Genomic DNA, 6,222 nt, shown 5'->3' on the forward strand with positions numbered 1-6,222 from the left:
ATAAAACAAATACATTTTCTTGTCAAATTACATACAAATTTATTATTAATTTTCATTCATTGTCTGAGAGCGCAACAAGGCTGCTGTGAACATGTTGGCATAGCAACGATATACTTCCTGTTTTCTTTCCTGCCTGTGTGTCCTAAAAAAGACGTCTCATTTAATTCTGGCTAAGAATACTCCATATACTGCATCCTTCACAGAATTCGTCATCTTGACGCAAAAGTAAAAATCAGCCTTAAGTCTTCAGGAATGCTTGAAAATTATAGGCAGGTGCATTTGATTAGGGATGAAACTTAACTCTGCAAAAGAGTGGTCCTCCAGTACCAAAGCTGCCCATCCCTGATCCACAGGATACAAACATGTTGTTGGTTTTGAAGCTTTTAAATGTCTAAATTGTTTTATGTCTATTTTTGCCCTAGACCTAATGGCACTGAAAGAGGCGAGTCATGAACTTAATGAAAGGCAAGAAGAGGAAGAACATTATTATAAACATCATTTCATGACTGGGGAAAGAGCAACACAGAAAAAAAGAGCTCAAAAGACTGGAACTAAGAGTTCTGGAGAGAAGCCTTTCACTTGCCAACAGTGTGGAAAGAGTTTCAGACCTAAAAGAAACCTTAAAGTCAACATGATAATTCACACTGGAGAAAAGCCTTACACCTGCCAACAGTGTGGAAAGAGTTTCACACGTAAAGAAAGCCTTGAAGGCCACATGAGAATTCACACTGGAGAAAAGCCTTACACCTGCCAACAGTGTGGAAAGAGTTTCAATAGAAAAGGAAAACTTGAAAACCACATGAGAGTTCACACTGGAGAGAAGCCCTTCACCTGCCAACAGTGTGGACAGAATTTCAGTCATAAAATAAGCCTTATAAGGCCATATGAGAATTCACACTGGAGAGAAACCTTTCACCTGCCAACAATGTGGATAGAGTTTCACACGTGAAGAAAGCCTTAAAGTCCACATGAGAATTCATACTGGAGAAAAGCTTTACATCTGTCAAGAGTGTGGAAAGAGTTTCAGTCACAAAAGAAGCCTTACAGTCCACATGAGAATTCATACTGGAGAAAAGCTTTACATCTGCCAACAGTGTGGAAAGAGTTTCAGTAGAAAAGGAAGACTTGAAAACCACATGACAGTTCACACTGGAGAGAAGCCCTTCACCTGCCAACAGTGTGGAAAGAGTTTCACACGTGAAAACCACCTTAAAGACCACATGAGAATTCACACTGGAGAGAAGCCTGGTTTAGATAGAAAATTCAAATAAAAATTGACAAAATGAATTGTCTTTATTCTTTCTGTGTTAAACTAAGTGTTGTTTATCATGAGACTGCAGTGCTCGTAAACATAATCAATGTAGCCTATTATTAGCCCTTTTAAATATTCTTTTGCCCTTGTGCTTGGGAGTTTGTTGTCATTTTCTCTGTGCTCATATTTTAATATTCATTATTCTGTATAATGGGTTTGTTGTATGTCTGTGCTCCATTGGTTGCATCTCCCCTCTTCCCCCTTCTCCCACTTTTCCAGAGCTTTACACGCCCATTTTCACAGAGATTTTGAGCTTTGAGGTGTGAACGACCAGGGGAAAACGGGGGTTTCATGAACCTTTAACAATGGACAATTTATATATATATATATATATATATATATATATACACACACACACACCTAAAGGATGATTAGGAACACCATACTAATACTGTGTTTGATCCCCTTTCGCCTTCAGAACTGCCTTTATTCTATGTGGCATTGATTTAACAAGGTGCTGAAAGCATTCTTTAGAAATGTTGGCCCATACTGATAGGATAGTACTTGCAGTTGATGGAGATTTGTGGGATGCACATACAGGGCACGAAGCTCCCGTTCCACCACATCCCAAAGATGCTCTATTGGGTTGAGATATGTTGACTGTGGGGGCCATTTTAGTACAGTGAACTCATTGTCATGCTCAAGAAACCAATTTGAAATGATTCGAGCTTTGTGACATGGTGCATTATCCTGCTGGAAGTAGCCATCAGAGGATGGGTACATGGTGGTCATAAAGGGATGGACATGGTCAGAAACAATGCTCAGGTAGGCTGTGGCATTTAAACGATGCCCAATTGGCACTAAGGGGCCTAAAGTGTGCCAAGAAAACATCCCCCACACCATTACACCACCACCACCAGCCTGCACAGTGGTAACAAGGCATGATGGATCCATGTTCTCATTGTTTTCCGCCAAATTCTGACTCTACCATCTGAATGTCTCAACAGAAATCGAGACTCATCAGACCAGGCAACATTTTTCCAGTCTTCAACTGTCCAATTTTTGGTGAGCTTGTGCAAATTGTAGCCTCTTTTTCCTCTTTGTAGTGGAGATGAGTGGTACCCGGTGGGGGTCTTCTGCTGTTGTAGCCCATCCGCCTCAAGGTTGTGCGTGTTGTGGCTTCACAAATGCTTTGCTGCATACCTTGGTTGTAACGAGTGGTTATTTCAGTCAAAGTTGCTCTTCTATCAGCTTAAATCAGTCGGCCCATTCTCCTCTGACCTCTAGCATCAACAAGGCATTTTCGCCCACAGGACTGCCGCATACTGGATGTTTTTCCCTTTTCACACCATTCTATGTAAACCCTACAAAATGGTTGTGCGTGAAAATCCCAGTAACTGAGCAGATTGTGAAATACTCAGACCGGCCCGTCTGGCACCAACAACCATGCCAGGCTCAAAATTGCTTAAATCACCTTTCTTTCCCATTCTGACATTCAGTTTGGAGTTCAGGAGATTGTCTTGACCAGGACCACACCCCTAAATGCATTGAAGCAACTGCCATGTGATTGGTTGATTAGGAAATTGCATTAATGAGAAATTGAACAGGTGTTCCTAATAATCCTTTAGGTGAGTGTAGGCGTTATGTTGTATATATTTGAATAGTACAGAAAATAAATAATAATACATAACATTACATTTACATTTATTCATTTGGCAGACGCTTTTATCCAAAGCGACTTACAAGTGAGGAAATACAACAAGCGAGTCGTCATGACGAGGCAAATAGGACAAGAAGTGCTCATAATACAAGTTATAGGCAGTGCTCAGATTATCCTAAGCTACAATAGAGAGGGATTAGAGGAAGTGAAAGGATAGGAATAAGAAGTTTTTTGTTTTTTTTTTAAGATGAGGTTAAGTGCTCACGAAAGAGATGGGTTTTCAGCTGTCTTTGAATATTGCCAGGGATTCTGCATTCCGGATGAAGGCAGGAAGATCTTTCCACCCAGCAAGGGACAGTGAATGAGAATGTTCTGGAGAGTGATTTTGTGCCTCTCTGTGATGGTACCACAAACCTTCGCTCCTTTAATGAGCGCAGGTTTCTGGTTGGAGTGTAGACTCGTAAGAGTGAGTGGAAGTAGGAGGGTGCTGAGGCTGTGGTAGATCTGTAAGCAAGCGTCAACACCTTGAATTTGATGCGAGCAGCAAGTGGTAGCCAGTGAAGAGAGATGAAGAGAGGCGTGACGTGGGCTCTTTTGGGCTCATTGAAGATGAGACGTGCTGCTGCGTTCTGAATCATTTGTAGAGGCTTGATTGTGCATGATGGCAGTCCAGCCAGAAGTGCATTGCAGTAATCAAGCCTAGAAATGACCAGAGCCTGGACCAGAAGTTGTGTTGCATGTTCTGTTAGAAAGGGCCTGATTTTCCTGATGTTGTATAGTGCAAATCTGCATGACCGAGCTGTCATTGCAATGTGATCTTTGATGGTCAGTTGATCATCAATGATTACTCCAAGATTTCTGGACGAATTTGATGGGGTAATTGAGGATGTGCCTAGCTGGATGCTGAAATCGTGATTTAGAGTCGGATTGGCAGGGAAGACGAGAAGCTCAGTCTTAGCCAGGTTGAGCTGTAGATGATGTTCTTTCATCCATGCCGAGATGTCCGCCAGACAGCTTGAGATTCGTGCAGCTACTGTGGGATCATCTGGTTGGAATGAAAGGAAGAGTTGTGTGTCAATGGTAGGAGAAACCATGTGCCTGAATGATGGGACCAAGTGATGTAGTGTAAATGGAGAAGAGGAGGGGTCCAAGAACTGAACCCTGAGGAACACCCGTGGTCAGCTGATGAGCTTTGGATACCTCCCCTCTCCAGGCAACCCTGAAAGACCTTCCTGTGAGATAGGATTCAAACCAGAGAAGTGGAGTACCTGTGATGCCCAGTGATGAGAGGGTGGAGAGGAGGATCTGATGATTCACCGTGTCAAAGGCAGCTGATAGATCGAGCAGAATGAGAACTGATGATTTGGAATCAGCCTTTGCAATCCGCAGGGATTCAGTGACCGACAGCAGTGCAGTCTCAGTCGAGTGGCCACTCTTGAAACCAGATTGATTGACATCCAATTGGTTGCTCCGTGAGAGGAAAGATGACACCTGGTTGAAAACAACTCGTTTCAAGTGTTTTTCCTATGAATGGTAGGAGAGAAACAGGTCTGTAGCTGTCTACAAGAGACATGTTTAATGTGGGTTTCTTAAGCAGTGGGGTTACCCAAGCCTGTTTGAATGTGTTAGGGAAAGTAAATAATATATATAAATAATAAATATAATAATTTTTTACAGTTATGAGTATTTATAAATAATTATAATAATGAAAATAATAATAATAAATATTGCAGTTGTATGTTGTTTTGTTTTTGAAGAGATATAAGTATATGACATTTTATTTTACATCTTATTTTAAGGTGTCTGTGAAGGTGAAGGTGTTGCAGTTACTTTCTCAGAAGCAAACTGTCAGTAGGAGCCGGCAGAGGCTGACACAGACAACAAATACCGTCGCAGACCATGCTAAAAAAATCTTCTTAACAGTGTGGGGTGACCGTTCATTGGAAATAGGTAGCTGGTATGAGCTTACAGATGTGTCTGTATGCTTGTTCATACAGACATTTTGTTTGAGCACAACTGTGCAAACTACCTTTTCCATTGTTGATGACTGTGGTAGTTCAGCAGAAGTAGAACAAGGTGAATGAGAAAGTATTGTAGGAGAAATTGTGGACACAGAATTCAGTATTTTGGAGTTTGTGAATCTGGAAACCAATATGACTCGATGTGAAAATTGCAGAGCTTTCTGCTTCCAAAGTTACATGTCTGTTACGTGGACACATCACAGTTGAAATAGGAGCACAAAAACAAGAAAATTCACATGGACCATGACGAATTCTGCAACCTATTAGGAATTGGTTTCCAAAAGTACTTGGCCATGAAAAACTGCAGATTGATATGTGTGGCCAAGTCATGATAAATGTACAGTTTGTAAAGTCCATGTATGAGGCCAGAAGCAGTAGTGTGCCTGGTTTCCACAAACATGTGCACTCTAATTTTGAAATTGAGAAGGACAGTATGCCTTGTACTTCTACTGCCAGTGTTTGTGCTTTAAGCAGCAGTGAATGTGGTCATTCTAAAGCTGTGCAATCTGATGTTCACATTGAGAAGGACAGTGTGCCTTGTACTACTTCAGCTAGTGTTTGTGCTTTAAGCAGCAGTGAATCTGGACTTAGTAAATCTTTGCAGTGTGATGTCCACAGTGAGAAGGACAGTGTGCTTTGTACTCCTTGTACTAATGAGAAAGAGAGTGTAGATGTTCAAGACAATTTGAGGACATAGACTTGGATTTGGAAGAACTTGAGTGTTTGAATTGATAGGGGGCTGTTTCTTTCTTTCTTTCTTTTTTGAAAGTTTATGATAAGGTGAAGTTGTATTAGTTGCAATGTATATATTTGCGAAATATAAGTACAATATAAGTACAGTGTGAAGTGAGTTACTTTTTTGTCACAGCTGTATATACTTATGTCTAACACAAGCTTTTTTCCACCCCGGAAGTTAATGTAGCACCATCTTGTATATGTTACATATTACCACGCTTGTTTTTACAGCATATTTTTAACCACTTCCCTTTTTTCTGTGCTTCTAATATGTAAAGCTGCTTTGAAACAATTACCAATTGTAAAAGCGCTATATAAATAAATTTGACTTGACTTGACGAGCGCTCTTCCCAGGTCCTGCAAAAAGTGCCTCCTCATGTAGTTGTCCCCCTGTCTCCAACATATTGTAGAAGATTGCCATGGGCCAGCGAGCTGTCTTTCTCCGGATTTTCTGGAATATCACAAAAAAGCATACACAAACATTTAGTATTACTGCTGACGTCCAGTGTTAGTTCAATTCTCTTTACATGGCATTTAGCTTAGAATAAAAAAAG

The 6,222-nt window shown here is 40.9% G+C and overlaps 1 pseudogene; it reads left to right on the forward strand.

The window, feature by feature from the left end:
* Window positions 1–427: 427 nt before the first annotated feature.
* LOC137005448 (gastrula zinc finger protein XlCGF57.1-like) lies at window positions 428–1,538 on the forward strand (annotated as a pseudogene).
* Window positions 1,539–6,222: the final 4,684 nt, after the last annotated feature.

The sequence above is a fragment of the Chanodichthys erythropterus genome, chromosome 3 (assembly GCF_024489055.1).
Source record: "Chanodichthys erythropterus isolate Z2021 chromosome 3, ASM2448905v1, whole genome shotgun sequence".
NCBI classification, from domain to species: domain Eukaryota; kingdom Metazoa; phylum Chordata; class Actinopteri; order Cypriniformes; family Xenocyprididae; genus Chanodichthys; species Chanodichthys erythropterus.